Here is a 20,550-nt window from a genome sequence, read left to right on the forward strand (position 1 = left end):
AGCGTATTTACGACGGTCTTGCGACGGCATTTTAACTGTCGTCGTTTCGACCGCAGTAAAAACTTCACGATGGTGGAATACCGTCGTAAAAAGTTTTTACGACAACTTTTTACGACGGTAAATGCTTGCGTCATAAAAAAGCATCATATAAGATGTATTTGTGATATTTATTTACGATAGAAGATACCGTAGCAAATAATTTTTTACCACCGTATTTTGCCGTTGTAAATAAGTATTTTATTTTTACGACAACTATAGCCGTCGCAAATAGTGGTAGTAAAAATTTTTTTATTATAGCAATCTACTGTCGTAAATAGTGGTAGCAAAAAAAAATTATTTTTTACAGCATTTTACCGTCACAAATAGTGGTAGCAAAAAAATTTTTTTCTTTACAGCACTTTACCATCGTAAATAGTGATAGAAAAAAACTTTTTTTATTATCTTTGATACATTATTTACGATAGCAAATACCATCGCAAAAAATATAAATTATATTTTTATTAATTATATTTATTTTTTTATTCTTTTTATATAAATGTGTCTATGAAGTTGTAACCATTATTGATACACCTGCTTATCAATTAGAGAGAAAATAAAGCATAATACTCAAATATTGAAAATAAATCTATTCAACCAAAAATAACTTGAAATGCATTACCCAATATTAAAAATTCATCCAGATTTTACTCAAACATAACATAAGTATTCAAGTACATATCTATTGTCCAAAATACAATAAAAAGCAAAATAGAACAAGAAATTTGCTTGCTTCGTCTTCATGGACTTGTACCTAAACCTGAAAATAAATAAATAATATATATTAATTTAATAAATTATTACAAAAAATATATAAAATGAGATCACCAACAAAAATAAATTTTTTAGAATAAAGGTTACAATGGAATCCACTTATAATTTCTGACTTCCTGTACCAAAGGATGTGCCAACAATATGAACATATTCATATTGTTGGCACAAAGATCTAATGCAAGAAATTATTATTTTTTATACTACACAATGGTCAGATTTACTTTAAAACTAGCAGCCAGCTTGAAGCTACCAATCATGCATAACATTTCAGTTTTTATTATCTTCCTCATTAAAATGGCTGCAACTATTCGAGTATCTTCTTGTCCCCCCTGCTGACACCAAAGTCGGTAGCTCTGAAACCAAAAAAGTTCAAAAGACTTGAAAGGGAAATCAATTCTGCAGCCTAAGATATTTTGAACTGTGATGAGCTAAAGGCCTCTGGAATCACTTGCAAGTATTGATTCAACAGTGAGGCAATAACCCAACCTACATTTTTAATGGACCAATACTACGAATGCTTTCTCTCAACAAATCATCATTATGCTCATAAGCACAAGGTCTTTAATTTAATCACAGGAACCATGCAAATATCCCACCATATTCACCTTGAAAAATGATTCTATGCTTCTGAAAAATGATGCAGCCTGTCACACTAAAAGAAAAGAGAATCCGGACAACAAGAATATCATCACAAACCTCATCAGGCACCTGAGTGAATCTCTCATTTTCTGATGCATGTGTTTGGTGAGCACTAGATGCATCTAGAACCTATATATTATAAAAAGTTGAAAGATATAAAATTAATTATAAATAATAATCAATTAATATATAATATAAATCTAACTAAATAAATAAATCATACCTGCCCACTACTGGATGGCACCGAACGAGGATTACCTACTGGGCTATGCGCAAAAGATCCACTCGCCATCTGAGCACGCATCTGATGGAGCTGTACCTCCAAGTAGAAAATCTTGTCATCAAACTCAGTCCGAAGCTCATCTCGAATCCTCCTAATGGTCTCCTCTGATGGTGCCTGATTAGATTGCTAATACAAACATCACTTTGTCATACTCGAACTCCAAGTACACATCCGTCCATGTCCATCTTCTCCCATCACCTCCACAAAGATATGATCTTTTAGTTCTGGTGTGCGCTCATCCTCAGGTATCTCCTCAAGTCGTCGTTTCATCTCCTCCTGTAATAAAAAATTATAATATTGATATTAGTATATAAAATATACTATATGTAACGAGAATTTAAATTATATATTTACTATACACTCTTGTGCATCCGCATCGATGACACCCTGCTTTGAAGTACGTGTTCTAATAAACACGCTTAGTCGATCTGTTTCTAATCCCTCTGCTTCCATCTATTAACATAAATAATCTAAATATATATAAGAATTTATACTAAAGTTATATTTAGTATAAACTTATAATATTTTAAATATACATTTGCTCTAATAACAGAAAATGAAGTTCTTCCTGTCTTATGCAAGCCTCCCAATATCTTCCTGTTATTTTTGTTTCGTGCACACTGTGCCTACAAAAGTTATTAATGTAATTAAAAATATAATATATAGTTTTATTATATAAAAAGAAACTAATCACAAAAGAATAAGTACCTGGACATCTTCTTGTCTCCAATAACGAACAAGTATCTCCCACTTATCAGTTTTCACACGCGGAGGAGGTCTAGAGATAAGATTTTCTTCCCTCTGGTGCTCATCATAGTAATGACGCTTGATATAAGACTTCCAATTCCTCCACATCTCACCAATCGATCTTAAACAATTTTCTCTATATTCACTAGGGGCATCTGTGTTATCCTACAAAATTAAAATTTAACAAAATTAGTAATCATATAAAATGTATGAATATAAAAAATAAGAGTACTTATTTCGCATCTCCTTCCAAATATAATCTATAATTAAATACATAATTATAAAATAAAACTTATAAATATATTTTACCTGCACCTCTTTCCAAATGTGGTCTAGAATATATTGGGGTATTTTTGTCCAAGATGCATATGTCAATGGGACATATGTCTCATTTTTCGCTATTACCCCTAATTGACTCTTGAACTTACTTGCATTGGACCCACAAGGTTGCATATGAGCATCAAATACCAAAGAAACTTTCTGACCCGTGTCCCAAAACTCAATATCGTGAGCCGTGCCTCGACCTCTTCATCTAGAAGTTGACTGACTCGAAATATCTAATTAGTATCCAAATACAATAATCAGATAAGATAGTACAATAATTTTAACTTTACATAAGTAGAATAAGTGATTTTACCTGCAACATCTGATGACTGTGGCTGAGATAATGTGGTCTCTGATCGCTGTCTATGTGGCTGAGTATTATATGCTGAAAATGATTGTTGCTGTGACTCATCATGATTGGACTGAGATGATGAATAAGCCTGTAATCTATTCAACATGGATACACCACGTCTCCTCTTTGGAGCCATCCTATATGTAAAATATAAAAAGTAAGCATCATCTTCATCTTAACTAATAAATGAACAATAATAACTAACAAAAAGTAAATATACAGAATTTAACTAACAAATGAATAATAATAACTTACATACAAATTTTCATAATTAACAATGGTCATTCGTCTTTATCCATCTCAACATCATCTTCGATGGATCTCATATCATCTACAGTTGTTCCATCTACACCTTCTCTCACCCAATGAACATCATCATCACGAGTATATATTGTCTCATCTAAATGTTGCTCGTTAAAAGGCTCTGCTTGAGGTACTGATTTAACATTATTTGAATCATCTTTTGAATACATATCAAACAAATCTCTAACTGTCATCTTGAGAACAACACTCCATCCTGATTTTACAAGATCTGAAATATAGCATACTTGTTCTGCTTGACTTGCTAGAATAAATAGTTCATTTGAAACATCATTGTCATTATATAAAAAATGACTAAAATTGACAAGTGTCATCTTAAACTCATCTATCTTCTTTCCTTTGATATCATCAATCCAATCACATTTAAATAGCATAAATTGCATATCATTGGTATATCGAATCTTGATAATATCTATCAATCTTCCATAATAGGTTATATCTCCAATACTTGTATGCGCCTTAACAATAATTCCATGACTTTGAGTGGTTCTCTTGTTATCCTTATCAAGTTTGCAAAATCGAAAGCCGTTGATGATATATCCACCATAACATCGTACAAATTGGTCTGGACCTCTAGCAAAATACTAAATTTCATCTGAGTACTGAATTTCAGATGTTCTTACCTATATTCAATATAATATTTTAAACTTTAAATTATATAAAAATTAAATGATAAATAAAAGTTTTGAATTTGAATTGTTAGAAAAATTAAATATGATTACTTACATGCTCCATCAACCATATGTGAAAAGTTGATACATGGATCTTTTCAATTTGATCATCTGATGAACGAGGCATTTGTCTTCTTAAATATTCAATGTGCTTCCTATAAATATTATAAACAATACCTTGAATAAGTATAAATTTGTTAGTATATCTTACAAGTTGATTATAAAACTTACATTCGAATAGGAGTTATAGCATCAATATTTTGCAGCACATAACGATGAGCTTGCTCCCATGTGACTTCATCAATATATATTTTGGCTCCCTTTCCAATGGGATGACCTGAATTATTTTCACCATCATTATTCTGAATCGATCGATTTGATCTAGTTTCAACATCCTGTAAATATCTTGAATAAAAATTCATACACTCTTCCATCAGGTATCCTTTGGCAATTGAGCCTTCCGGATGAGCTCGATTATACACATAAAGTTTGAGCGTAAGTAGATACCTATATAGATATAAATTAAATAAAATTTACATAACAATAAATTAAAATCGAAAGAGTATGACGTGCTTCATTTTATATAAATAATATTACCTTTCAATAGGATACATCCACCTAAATTGTACTGCTCCAGCAATGAGTGCCTCTTCTGCTAAATGTATAGGTAAATGCTCCATTATATCAAAAAATGAAGGTGGAAAGATCTTTTCAAGCTGGCAAAGTGTTAAAGCAATACGACCTTGAATACACTCTAGGTCAGCCATCTTGTTCACCTTTGAGCATAATTGTCTAAAAAAATTTGTTAACTCAGTCAATGCCTCAACCACATCCTTAGCTAATGCTTTGCGTACAGCTACAGGAAGTAACTGTTGCATCAAAATATAATTGTCATGACTTTTTAATCCCCAAATAGTACGTTCTTTTAAATGTATGCAGCGACTGATATTAGATGCATAACCATCAGGGACTCTGACATTTTTTAGCACTTTTAGGAAGATATCTTTATCATCTTTGGACATTGTAAAACAAGCTGGAGGCAAATAAACCTTACCAGACACTCGTTGTTGTGGATTTAATACTTTTCTTATACCCATTTCGTGCATATCATATCAAGAATTTAAATTATCCTGAGATTTTCTCGTAACCCCCAATATTGTCTAAATTATATTGTCACATACATTCTTCTCAATGTGCATGACATCAAGATTATGCCGAATCAAATTATGCTCCCAATATGGTAAATCAAAAAATATACTCCTCTTTTTTCATCCAGATTTTTTTCCACCTGAAGTGCCTTTTTGATTTTCTTCAATTTTTCTCTTTACGAGGTCATTCTTTTTATATTCTGTGAGCACTCCATTCAATTGATTTAGTATATTACAACCTGATAATTTAACAGGCTTCCTTCTGTATTCTCTTTGACCATTAAAAGATATTCTATCTCTTCAAAATCTATAGGTATTCGATAAGAACCGTCGATGCCCTCTATAACAAAATTTTCTACCATGTGACAACCATGTTGATTCTATTTGATTGTAACAAGAAGGACATGCAAGTTCACCTTTTGTACTCCATCCAGACAAATTTGCATATGCAGAAAAATCACTGATTGTCCATAATAATGCAGCATGAAGTTGAAACATCTCTTTTTTTGATGCATTATACGTAAGTACCCCTCTCTCCCATAATTCATTTAGTTCTTCAATCAATGGTTGTAGATAAATATCAATCTTATTGCCCGGTCCTTTTGGTCCATCAATAAGCTCAGAAAGAATAAAGAAAGGTTGTTTCATAGACATCCACGGTGGTAAATTATATGGTATTAGAACAACAAGCCAAGTACTATGAGCTATGGACATTGATCTAAATAGATTAAATCCATCAGCTGCTAAACCAAGTCTAATATTTTGACAATCTGCAGCAAAAGATGGATTCCGTTCATCAAAAGTTCTCCAAGCAATTGAGTCTGCAGGATGTCTTTGAATACCATCTTTTGTTCGTTCCTCCTCATGCCATCTCATTAACTCTGCAGTTTTTGACGACATAAAGAACTTCTACAACCTCGGCTTCAATAGAAAGTACCGCACTTATTTTGCAGCAATCTGATTATTCTTAATAGTATCATCATTTAAATCTTCTGTAAATTATTTGTATCTAGAGCTCTGACATATTTGACATTTATCATGTCCTTCATCTTTGCCTCTAAACAACATGCAATTATTGGGACATGCATCCCATGTCTCATAAGTGAAACTCAAATCCGTGGTGATTTTGTTTGCTTGATAATATGAATTTGACAAGCATACTCCTTCTGAAAATGCATCATTCAACAATTCTAGTAACAATGTAAATGACTTATCTGTCCATCCACTTAGCACTTTCAAATGCAGTAATCGAACAATAAATGACAGTGAGGTGAATTTCATGCAATTTGGATAAAGTGGATGTTCTGCATCTTCAAGAAGTCTAAAAAAATATTTTATTTCTTGATTAGACCCCTCGTGACCTTCATTCTCCATTAAATGATTAAATTTCATATTGTCATTTGACATTAAGATTCCAGTTGCCTCCTGTATCATTCCAACCATATCATCTTCCGTATCAAAAAAATCTCTACTTCCACAGTCTTGGTTAGACCTAGTAGAATAGTACGTCTCTCCATGATAAGTCCAAATCTTATATGTCGTCAAGAAACCTTTTGTAATAATATGTTGTTTCACTACATGTCGGTCCTCAAGAAAATAATTTTTACACTTCTTACACGGACAATAAATCTTTGCATTGTCTGTCTGATTAACATATGCAAAGTCTAAAAATTTATTGACCCCCTCAATGTATGTAGGTGAAGTCCTTTCTCGCAAATCAATCCAATTTTTATCCATAACTACTATCCATTGATACTGTTATTGTTTTGTATTCCCTGAAAACCATATACAATAATTTTTTTATAAATATAAAAAAAATAAATTTTATAAAAAAAATAAAATTTACGAGGATAAATATCGAAACAGATACAAACTTCTTAGTAATATGAAGATGATCTCTTAAAATAAAAGAATAATAAAATACTAAGTAAACTTTAAGCAGAAGGATCTAATTTTAGACCTTTCAAAAGAAAAAGAAAAATATACTAGCAAATCTCTTTCACATATATGAAATGACATACTAGCATAATAAAAGGAACCTTGACAAAAGGAGAGGAGTGAAGAGAGATTAATTTGTTGGAGTGGGTAGGCGAGAGAGATGGGGAGGGCTCCATGCTGTGACAAGGCCAATGTGAAGAAGGGTCCTTGGTCTCCTGAGGAGGACTCCAAGCTTAAAGAGTTCATAGAGAAATATAGGACTGGTGGCAATTGGATTGCCCTCCCTCACAAGGCTGGTAAGAGAGTGATTGAGGTCCTTATCTCTTTTTCTTTTCTATACCTTTCTTCTAGCTACCTGTTTAAGAGGGAACAGACATGATCTTCTTTTAATAGGAGAGAGAGAGAGATTTGGTGTCATTATGTGGATAATGGTAATTTGGCTGGTTTGATTGTTGATAGGGCTAAAGAGATGCGGGAAGAGTTGCAGGCTGAGATGGCTCAACTACCTGAACAATTAACACAATTAGATTTCCAAATGAAAGGAAAGGAAACAGCAATAGCGCCTCTGTCTCGGAGGCTTTCAATTCCTTTGTGGACAACCTTGAGTTGGTAGAGCTAGGGATGAATCAACTGTTATTCACTTGGTCAAATCACCATGAATCTCCTTCAATGTCAATGCTAGACAGATGCCTCGTATCTCCGGAATGGATTGAGCACCACCCATTGGCTGTGCTCATGCCTTTCTTAAAACAACCTTCGACCACTTCCTTATTAAACTAAACTTCTATAGCCCTCCTCCTCTTAGAAAACCTTTTCGGTTTGAACTTTTTTGGGTCCAGAATTTTGAACTTAAAGATTTGATCGCAGCCTGATAGAAAACTGCACCCACCTACCCTGATGCATCTACTACTTTGGTTATGAAATTAGGATACTTAAGAAGGAGGCTCAAGGTTTGGAATAGAGCAAGCAATGAAAACATTTTGAGAAAAAACTCAAATAAAAGAGTAAATTCTTGCCCTCGATGCTCAAGAAGAGAGCAGAAACTTGTCCTCTATGGAACATGGTAGAAGAAAAGCACTTAAGGATCAGTTGGAAAATATTCTACAAGCAGAGGAAACTCTGTGAAAGCAAAGATCACATGTTACTTGGCTGTTGCAAGGAGATCGCAACATGAAGTTTTTCCATGCCTATGCCAGTGGACAAAGGAGGAAAAATCTCATTACCAGCATCGATTGTGGAGGATCTACAACTACCGAGCCAAGAAAAATTGAAGACTCCTTCATAAGGTCCTATTCTAAATTGCTTGGTAAAGCCTCTTCAACGATATCAATGGCAGACTGGAAATCTGTTTATCCAACACAGATGCCGCAACCACAGGTGCTAGATAACCCATATATAGAAAAATTAAGGGTTAAACGGAGACCAAGACTGGAAGATGGAACAAACTATATATTCCCCATTAATTTGTTCTCTCTATTCGGTTGACATCGAAGAGAGAGAGATCGAGAAGGAGAGGGAGGGATCGTACCTGACCGGGCTGGGGCACGCTGAAGAGATTGGGGGGCACGCCGTGGGGAGGGGCATGATGGAGAGATCGGGGGGCACGTCGAGGTTTGGAGTGGCACGATGGAGAGATCGGGGGACACACCGATGTTTGGAGCAGAAGAGGGGGAGGAGGCGCAGTAGGGTTTGGAGAGGAGAAGAGGAGACTACGGTAGGAGAGGAGAAACTGAGAGTTGAGCGTGGGTAGTGGGATGGGGTTTTTTATTTTTTTTATCACGGTACAATGCCGTCGCAAAAAAGAAAATTAGGCACGATGTTAAAAAGTGTAGGCGGGAGGTTTTTTATCACGACACAATGCCGTCGCAAAAAAATTATAAAAATTATGGTTCGATTTTTTACTACTGCAAAATACCATCTCAAAAAATATATATATATATATATAAATTATAAATTATTTTTCATGATTTACTATCGTTGTAAAAATCGTAGATTATTTATCACGGTGTATTGCCATCGTAAAAACTCTAATTTTTACTACAACATTTGATTGCCATTGCAAATAGTAATTAAAATTTATATCTTATTTACGAAGGTTTTTTGCCGTGACAAATAAATTTTTTACGACGATAAATAAACCATCGCAAATAAATCCGTCGCAAAAACACCTTCTTCTTGTAGTGCAAAGTCCTCAAGTTGTTGCTTAATCCATAAGATTTGAGCACAGCAACTTCTAGCTGCAATGTATTCGACCTCGACCGTAAACAGTGCCACCGAATTTTGCTTCTTGCTAAATCAAGAGATTAAGTTAACTCCTAAAAATTGACAAATTCCACTAGTACTTTTTTTTATCTAATCAACATCTAGCAAAATCGGCATCTGAATATCTTATTAAGTCAATTAATAAGTCCTTAGAATACCATAATCCTAGAGTTTGTATACCTTTTAAATATTTAAGAATTCTTTTAACTGTATTTAAATGTGATTCTTTTGGATTTGATTGAAAGCGTGCACATAGACAAATACTAAACATAATATCTGGTCTACTAGCAGTTAAATATAATAAGGAACCAATCATACCTCTATAAAGTTTTAAGTCTATATTTTTACCTTCTTCATCCTTATCAAGCTTACATGATGGGCTCATGGGGGTACCAATTGCTTTGGAGCCCTCCATTCCAAATCTTTTGAGTAGTTCTCTTGTGTACTTGCTTTGGGTGATGGAGATCCCTTCCTTTGTTTATTTGATTTGGAGTCCAAGGAAGAATGTAAGTTCTCCCATCATACTCATCTCGAACTCTCCCTGCATGAGCCTAGCAAAATCTTGACAAAGAGTTTCATTAGTAGACCTAAATATAATGTCATCAACGTATATTTGTATAACAAAGATATCATCATGATTTCTTTTAATGAAAAAGATTGTATCTATATTTTCTCTTGAAAAATCATTATTAAGCAAGAATTTACTTAATCTTTCATACCAAGTCCTAGGTGCTTGTTTTAAAACATATAATACTTTGTTTAATTTGAAAACATGATTAGAAAAAGTATGATTTTTAAAATCGGAGGATTGTTCTACATATATTTCTTCAGCAATATAACCATTTAGAAAAGTACTTTTGACATCCATTTGGAATAAGTTAAAATTCATAAAGCATGCATATGCAAGTAAAAGCCTAATTGCTTCTAATCTAGCAACAAGTGCAAAGGTCTAATCAAAATCAATTCCCTCTTCTTGATTATAATCTTTTACAACCAATCTTGCTTTATTCCTAATTACATTTTCATGTTCATCCAATTTATTCCTATACACCCATTTTGTGCCAATTACTAGATAATTTTTAGGTCTTGATACTAAAGTCCATACATTATTTCTTTCGAATTGATTAAGTTCCTCTTGCATTGCATTTATCTAATTATAATCTTTTTCAGCTTCATCTATAGTTTTAGGTTCAAAATGAGAAACAAATACAAAATAATTGTATGCATCTCTAAGTGAAGAATGAGTTCTTACTCCATGTGTAGGATCATCAATGATTAATTCTTTGGGGTGATTGTGATCATACCTCTATTCTTTAGGTAGATCATTTGTATTTTGAGGTTGTTCTTGTTGTTCTTCACCTTCATCCTCTTGTTTGTTTTCATGTTCTTCTTCATTTTAGATTGTTGAGTCTTTTAGGGTGAGCTCCTTCATCCCTTCTATAAGAGGATCTGCATCATCAATACATTCACTCTTCCTTGAAGGAAGATCATTAGTCTCATCAAAAATAACATGTATTGACTCCTCTACTACTAAAGTTTTTTTGTTGAAAACTCTAAAAGTTTTGCTAGAAGAGGAGTAACCAAGAAAAATAGCTTCATCAGATTTTGCATCGAATTTTTCTAATCTCTCTTTACCATTGTTCAAAATAAAACATCGACAACCAAAAATATGAAAAAATACAATATTTGATTTTTTTCCTTTCCAAAGCTCATAAGGTATTTTCTTTAGAATTGATCTAATTAAAGTATGGTTTAAAATATAACACGCCGTGTCAATTGCTTCCGCCCAAAAATATTTTGAGAGGTTGCTTTCACATAGCAAGATACGGACCATTTCTTCAAAGGTTCTATTTTTTCTTTCTACTATCCCATTTTGTTGGGGTGTCTTAGGTGCTGAAAAGTTGTGGTCAATATTTTTTCATCACAAAACTTTTCAAAATCTTGATTTTCAAATTCGATTCCATGATCACTTCGAATATTTTGAATTGAAAAATCTTTTTCATTAGTAACTTTTTAATAAAATTTTGAGAACACATGAAAAGTTTCATTCTTATATACCAAAAAGAAAACTCATGTAAAATGAGAGAAATCATCAATAATTACAAAGCCATATCATTTTTCACCTAAATTAGTAGTTCTAGTGGGTCCAAATAAATCCATGTGCAATAATTCTAATGGCCTAGAAGTTGAAATAATGTTTTTAGATTTGAATGAGACTTTTGTTTGTTTATCTAGTTGGTATGCATCATAAATTTTATCTTTTTCAAAATTTAATTTAGGTAAACCGATAACCAATTCTTTTTTAATAAGTTTTGAAAGTGAATGCATGCTAATATGCGCAAGCTTAAGGAGCCAAAGCCAACTAGTCTCATTAATTTTGGCATTCAAGGCTCCTAGGCATTGCATGTTTATCTTGAAAAGATTATTCAAATCTATCATATAAACATTTTCATGTCTATGCCCAACAAATTTAATGCCTTCATCATTGGGACTAGTTACTATACATAATAAAGATTCAAAAATAACTTTGTACCCTTTATCACAGAATTGACTAATGCTTAATAGATTATGTTTCAAACTATCTACTAATAAAATATTTTCAATATACTTGGAGGGAGTGATACCAATGTTACCTATACCGATGATCTTTCCTTTGCTATTGTCTCCAAAGGTGACCATCTCTCCATCTTTTGTATCAAATATGATGAATTGGGATTCATCATCGATCATGTATCTTAAGCACCCACTATCAAGATACTATTTTTGATTTATTCCTTGTGATGCAAGACACACCTACATACAAAAATTAAGTTTTGATTTTAGGTACCCAAGTTTTCTTGGATCCTTTTTGGTTAGTCACAATGGTTCTTTTTGGAACCCATATTTTCTTCACATTAAAATTTTCAGATTTCTTAAAGAAACATGTATAGGATTTGTGTCATACTTTACCATATTTAAAGTAAGTAATATTTAAAAACTTGTTGCTTGATAAGTTTACAAAAATATTTTTCAAAAATTTTTATTTCTTTAAAGGGTTGTAGCCAAGACCGACTTTATCATAAACGGCTTTTTGATTATCAAGTATCATTTGAAGTTTATTTGAACTTAGAGTAAATTTTTCTACCATAGATTTTAACTTAACAATTTTATTTTTCAAGTTCAAATTTTTTTGTGTGAAGATCAATTTTTTATTTGAAATAATCTCATTTTTTTTAGTAAAGATTGATTTTTTGATTTTAATTCTTTGTTCTTTATCTCTAACTTCTTTAGATCATCAACTAGATCATAAAATGCTTCTTGAAGTTCTTCAAAAGTAAAGTCATTAAGAGTTTCAGCGTTTACCTCATTTTCATGTGCCATAAAGTACAAGTTGGTTTGTTCATGTGAATCTTCTTCTTCGGAGCTTGACTCATCACTATCACTCCATGTAGCCACCATAGCCTTTTTCTTATACTTCTTGAGGCCCTTCTTAAGTTGTAGACATTCGGACCTAAAGTGCCTCAGCTTACATTCATAACAAATAAAGGGCTGCTCCTTATCCTTCTCCTTGCTATGCTTTCCTTTTGTAGGTGGCATCTTCCTCATCTTTTGTTTTCTTTTCTTCAAAAATCTTTTAAACTTTCTAGTGATGAGAGCTATTTCTTCATCTTGCTCTACATTTTCTGTTTCATCAGATTCCTCATCGAGTTGAGCAATATATTTGAGGACGATTGTCCTCTTCTTCTTGACGTCTTCTTCTTGATGTTGTTTCATATTTAGCTCATGTGTCATTAACGATCTTAGAAGCTCCTCCAGGGATAAAATATTCAGATCTTTGGCTTCTTGGATTGCAGTCACTTTGGCCTCTTAAGTCCTTAGTAAAAATCTAAGAATCTTTCTCACAAGATCGCTGTTAGAATAAGACTTATCAAAATTTTTTAGACCATTAATAATATCCATAAAATGAGTAAACATTTCAGTTATTAATTCATCATGCTCCATTTTAAAAAGTTCATATTTGTGCACAAGCATGTTAATTTTTGATTCCTTAACTTGATTAGTGCATTCATATGTTACTTCTAACCTATCCTATATTTTTTTAGCCGACATGCATGTTGAAATACGATTAAATTCATTAGCATCTAAAGCATAATATAAAATATTCATGGCTTTAGCATTGAGTTGAGCTATTTTCTTGTCAACCTCATCCAATTCTCTTTCAGATTTAGTTGATTCTACACCATCAATTATCTTAGTGGGTGTGTATGGTCTATTAATTATGATACTCCACATATCATAGTCAAGTGCTTGGATAAAAATTTTTATCCAAGCTTTCTAATAGGTGTAGTTTGATCCATTGAAAAGTGGAGGTCAGTTTGTGGACTGCCCCTCAGCTAGTGAAGCACCAACTTGAGTTGCCATAGATCTTTAGCTCTTTGATGGTTAAATCAAAGTAGGACTAGAGCACCGAGCTCTGATACCACTTGTTGCCCAGCTATGCAACCTAAGAGGGAGGGTGAATTGGGTTTTTAAAATTTTAAAGTTAATTTAGAACCACAAGGATTAAGTAATAATAAGCAAGTTATATGTAGTAAGTGATTTAAGCAAAGTGTAGAAATGAGATGCAAGAATGCAAGAAAATAAAGAAATTTAGATAGAGAGCAAGTAAGCACACCACAAACAATTAAGATTTATAATGGTTCGGTGCTAACCTTGCACCTACATCCACTCTCCAAGCTCTTACTTGAGAATTTAAATCCACTAAAACATATTCAACAAGAATATAATGTTGGTACCTCCGACTCTAGCTATCCCAAGGTAGAACACTTATTTTTTGGATACAAACCAATCCAATACAATTCGATTCAAAGTTTGGATCAACCTATCCAAGTTTTGGAACCCTCTCAAAACTAAAGATCAAGATAAAAATAGAGTATAAGAGTTAATGATAAAGAAATACAAGTTTAGCTCCTTTAATGAGCAAATAAAACTTTAAGTACACTTTACACAACAAGGAAGAAGCTTTTCTGATTCTTCTCAAGGTTGTTGAAGACTTGAATGAGCTCTTGAGGGGTTGGTGAACTTGAAATGAAAGCTTCTTTTACTTGAAAAGGGCTTTTTGCTTAGGGCTCAAATGAATGCTTGAATCTCTTGTATTTTTTCCTCCTTCAGGTGCCTTTATATCTTCAATGGATGCCAGAGAGAAATCTGGACAAGATTAGAGCCATTGGAGAGCTTTAAATGAGCATTACATGTGACCAAAATGAGCTAAAAAACCAGTCGTTACGAAGATTTTCCGTCACAGGGGTCGACTCATAGGGTCGTTCCCTGCACAGGGGTCGACCTCTGTGGTGCAGAACAGAAAGTGACTGTTTTGTATCTTTGGCTTGCACAAACAACAGAAGTCGACCCCTAGGGTCGTCCCCTTTGAGTGTGCCAGCCAAAAATAGCATGCCGTTCAGCCTCTTTTGACAAGGATCGATTTAGAGGTCGATCTTTTTCTTTAAACTTAATTTTTTCTCAAAATATATATCCAAAAAATATGAAATTACTTCCAATAGTTCACAAATCTTCTGTTCTTGCTCTTGAGGCTTTTGAATCAAAACTTGGTAAAATTATGATTTTACCTCTGAAATACAATAAATCTTTTTTCAAGCCAAAATTATTAGTAACTCCTTCAAATATTTTGTAATCATCAAAATCAATTCATGGAGCAACAAGTTTATTCTCTGGGATGAACCCGATGATCTTTGGCCATGCTCTGTCTCAATTCTCAAGTCAGCTTTCCGCTTGTTGGCTGGAGAGTGCGTGTCATCAATTCATTTGTTGGTGTCTTGGTAGATCAAAGAGCGAGGTCATAAAAGTGAAATGGCCATGGAAGAATAGAAACTAGATACATTTAAATTAGAAATAATAATAAAATATAGAATATCTTTATCGTATGAAATGCTTGGCAGTGCAAGATAATTGAAAAATATATATATATATATTATAGCAGGTTGGATCTCCATCATAATGTGTTGTTTTTGGTACATAGCAATGATATACAGCTGTAGATTGATTTTTTTTTTTAACTATCCAAGAGCATAATTGAGTAGTTCATAGGTCACAAATTGAAGAGTATATCGCACCTCTAATCTCCATATTTGAGCGAATCTGGATAGAAGATGAAGATTTATTGTATTGTGTTATGCTTACCTTTTCTGTCCCTTTTATTGCCAAATAAAAAAGATTTCCGCCATTAAATATGGAGATCCTCATAATCATATCCTTGAAAATGTTGATGGTAAGCTCTTTGCCCGCCTCTCTCTCTCTCTCTTTTTTTTTTTTTTTTTTTTTTTTTTTGAGCTTGCTTGAACTGAGGTGTTTGGTTTGACCATTATACCTCCTCTTGGTTCCTGGATTAGGAGATGAAGATGAGTGCTTAATTAACCACCCCTTCATTAATGGGGACTTCTTCCTTTTGTGCAATCCATGATAGGCTACATTACCTTGTTGCCTAGTTAGTCATTACATGTGTCATTTTGGACCTGTTACGTACAAACATATACAGTTAATCTTCTAAAGTTGGAAGTTTAGAAATCAAGGCTCTATCACTCTCCATTTTGATTTGGTAGTGGAACTTAATAGACATAGCCTTTCTTGTGCTATCTTCATTTAATAGCCATAATCTCTCCCATGTTGAGATTACATGCCTTGTTAATTAATTCATTGATATGATATGTTAATTAAGTGATGCATTGATGTGATAGAGACCAGGAAGCTCAAGCAGGCACCCGAGCTTCTCTCTCTAGAATAGGCTAGGAAAAGACTCGAGTGGATAATATTTTTTGAGACAAGATTTTGATATAATTCTGTTATGCATAAATAGTTGCTCGTGAACACAGAATGGTGTGCCTAAATCTATTTTCCCGACATGGGAATTAAAATCCATTTTATTGAAACAGACTTTAAAATTCTATTTCGAGAATCAGATTTTGATGTAATTTTATCAGTTGAGCATGACAAGTTCAAATATATACTATGATAAGAACCCAATTTACAATTATGGCGTTTTGAAGAGATATAACATAATGAAAATGATTTTAGGTTAAAAGTGAAATCTTGTTTTACTAACTGGACCTGAAATAAAAATCATTATCACAGGTATTATGAGAATTTGGATCCAACGGTATTTGAATCTTTGCCACATGGCAAGAGGTTGGGTTACGTCTGACTAGATCGACCTGACCAATATAACTTACTCCAGAAAAACTGCCAGCTTGTATATTCAATTGGTTGAAAATGAAAACATAAGCATTGAACCGTTTAATGAAATATATTACGACTCATGATGGTGCAACTGAGAATGCTGAGAATGCTGAAGTCTGTAAATATACCGACATCCAAATCAATGATGGTTAGCAGGACATTGGAGGATTCTCATGATGGTGCAACTGAGAATGCTGGAAAATCCACTCCTTGTGTTGGGCAGGAAGCTTCCTTGCATGCTGAAATCCGTCACAACCTTGAAACTGCTTTGCATGATAATATTGACTCTGCTTCTCTTGTTAATATTACTGTGCTTCAAGGAGATGGGGATATACCAAGGAGAAAAATGAGGCTAATTCTGGTAAGAGGAATCAGCATCATGTTTCATCCTCATGAAGATGATTATTTGGAATTGTCGGGGTGTGTCAAAGCCCCTTTTTGTTAATTATGTTAAAATATTGTTAGGACAATATAATGTTGATATAATATGTTTTTTGAAAACTCATCTTGAGGAGATCATTGTTAATCACATTCATAAGTCTTTTGGGCAAGCTTGGGATTTATATATGATACCTACGATTGGATTATTTGGGGGATATTGTTATTGTTTGGAAAAAGATATTAGGCTCCATATCCTTTTCTCATATTGATAAACAAGTGGCTTTTGGTATTATTTCTTTGAATAATGTCCCGTCTTGGATCTTAGCTATTGTTTATGCTAGCATGTCCGTTTTTCAACGGCATTTCATTTGGTCTCAGGTTCAAGATGTGTTGATGCTTCAGGTTTCCTTGCTTCTTGTGGAGAACTTTAATTATATTCTTGATGTTTCAGATAAGAAAGGGGGGAAAAATTTTACTGTCAACAGGAATGTTAGAGAATTTCGTATTTTTCTCTGATCTACTAGTCTTATTGATCTCGGATTCTTGGGTCCCTTCTTCACTTGGTGTAATAATCGGCTGGGTTCTGCTAGGGTTTGGGTATGCATTGATCAAGCTTTTGCCTCTAACCTTTGGTTAAATCAATATCTGGAGTATTTTGTAATCCATTTACCTCGATTTGCCTTTGATCATGCCCCTTTGCTTCTTTCCATTTCTAATAAAATCAATAGAGAATCTCATTCTTTTTGCTTCGAAAAATTCTGGCTGACTTTTCCTAAAGTTGCGGAAGTTGTTCATCAAGCTTGGTAAGGTTTCGATACTCTTTCTACTGACAAAATCATATTACGATTAAAAAAAATTCATCATGCCTTAAATTCTTGAAAATATTCTCTTGGTAATTTGAATTCCAAAGCCAGGCATTTGTATAATTTGATCTATGATTTGCAAATTAAGAAATCTCAATGGGGGAGTTTATCGTCTGATCTTCATTCTCTTCTCTTATCCTATTTAAGAAATTATAACCGAATTCTCCATCGCATTGGGCTCATGTGGCGGCAAAAATCTCATATTACCTGGTTTAAATAGGGGATTCTAATACCAAATATTTTAATTGTTCAATAATTTTACGAAGAAAATGAAATCGAATTAATATTTTATATTTTCCTCAGGATGACATCATAAATGATCTTTCGATAATTCAACATATGTTGATTTAGCATTTTCAAAATCGATGGATGGCTGATGATGCTATGCCCCACTTGGATTTACCAATCATCTTTCCTGTTTTATCTGTTACTCAAGTAGCTGATTTGATCCAACCTTTTACAGTGGCTGAAATTGAAACTGCTGTTATGAATTTGCATCCTGACAAGGCCTCGGGCCCTGATGGTTTCCCTGCTTGTTTTTTTTCAATAGTTTTGGTCGACTATCAAAAATGATATCGTTCAGCCGGTGATATTTTTCTTTTCTCCGGGACAGCTGCCCAATTCTTGGACCAAAACTTTCATCACTTTGATTCCAAAAAAGAAGAATCCTCTGGTTCCGAGTGACTATCGCCCTATCAGTTTATATAATACTGGATATAAGATCATTGCAAAAATTTTGGTGGAACATCTTAAAATTGTCTTACCTGATATTATTTCTAAAGAACAGGGTGTGTTTGTGTCTAATCGTAATATCAATCAAAATTTATTGATTGCTTAGGAAATTATGTACTCTCTCTATGTTGCTTTTCACTCTAAGCCTCTTATGTTGATTAAATTGGACATGGAAAAAGCTTATGATAAAGTGCATTAGTCGTTTTTATTGCAAATCCTAACTCAAAGGATTTTCCCTCTCAATTTATATCATAGATCCAAGGTTGTATTTCTAATCCTCAATTCATCCTGTTTGTTAATGGAGCTGAGACTACCCCTTTTCATGTCTCTAGAGATCTTAGACAAAGCTGCCCGTTGTCTCCATATTTGTTTATCATTTGCACTAAAATTTTTTGTCAAATGCTTTATACCGCTATTCAAATGCATCTTCTTCATGGCTTAAAAGTTTGGAGAGGGCCTGAACTTTTGCATATTTTTTACGCTGATGATTGTCTTTTGGTGGCCCGTGCTCGATACGGGATGCAATTATGTTATCAACTGTTTTGCATACTTATACTACGTATTCAGGTCAATCTATAAATACTACTAAATCATATATTATATTCTCTCCAATTACTATGAAGTTCGCCATCAAATAAAAGAGTTGCTTCAAATTTCAGAATAGAGAAGAAATTGGCAATATTTAGGAGCGTCGTTATTGGGTATGCACTCTTCTGTCTCTAATTATCAATTTGTTCTTACAAAAACTTCTGATAGATTGGCTGCTTGAAAATAGTAGACTTTATCTCTTGCGGGTAGGATCACATTGATACAGTCTATTTTTTATGCTATTCTTTTGTATGCTCTTTCTTCGATGCATATTTCTATATCTATTTTGTGTAGACTTGAGAGGGAGTCCGATCTTTCTTTTGGGGTCATCCGTCGGATAGGCGTGCTTTTCATACTATAGCTTGGGACAAGATTTATATGCCTAAAAGCAGTGGTGGGCTTGGGTTTCAATCCTTGATTCAACGTTAGTTCCTTTGTTTATGCAAGTTAGCTGTGCTGGTGGTGCTTCAGCCTTCCTCATTGTGGGCTCAATTTGTTAGGGCCAAATATAATTTTACTGCTTCTTGATATGATTATAAATGTAAAAGAAGGATGTTTACTATTTGGCAGCAAATTTTGAAGGTTGGGACTTATATCAGCTTTCAATTTCAATGGCTTGTTGGTTCAGGTGATTTGATTAATGTGTACAATGATCTTTGGATTTCTCCTATCTCGATTATGTTTTGACCGACAAATATTAATATGATCAATTTTGATATTAATCTGCATGTTCATCATTTCATAAATATAGATAGCGGTTGGGATGTTTGATCTCTTTCCCAATATTTTCCAATGAACTTGTGAATCTTATTTGTAGAATCCCTCTGTCTCAAGGTTTGTGGCCAGATCAACTTGTTTGGGCTTCTTCGAAGCAACTGCAGGTATCCTTACAAGACATGAGGGTGCTATCCACGGTTAATCGGTTAATGAGACTCAAGCTGTGCAGGTAGCTTGTGAGTGGATTTGATCTATTAAAGTACCTCTGGGATTAAAACTTTTTTATGGAAATTGGTTTGGGATAGATTACCTTGTAAAGTTTTCCTTGTATATTATAACATAATTGCTGCAGATAATTAGTATTGTGATGTATGCGTAGATCAGCTTGAGGATTGTGCTCATGTCATTATTCATTGTAGTTTTGCATAGATATTTTGGCAGCAGATAAGTTGTACGTAACGAGTTAATTTTTATTTTACTTCCTTGTTGACATAGATGGATTTTCTTTTCATTGCCTTGATAGGGAATGAACAGAAGTCACTCC

Source organism: Elaeis guineensis, chromosome 6, assembly GCF_000442705.2.
Source record: "Elaeis guineensis isolate ETL-2024a chromosome 6, EG11, whole genome shotgun sequence".
NCBI classification, from domain to species: domain Eukaryota; kingdom Viridiplantae; phylum Streptophyta; class Magnoliopsida; order Arecales; family Arecaceae; genus Elaeis; species Elaeis guineensis.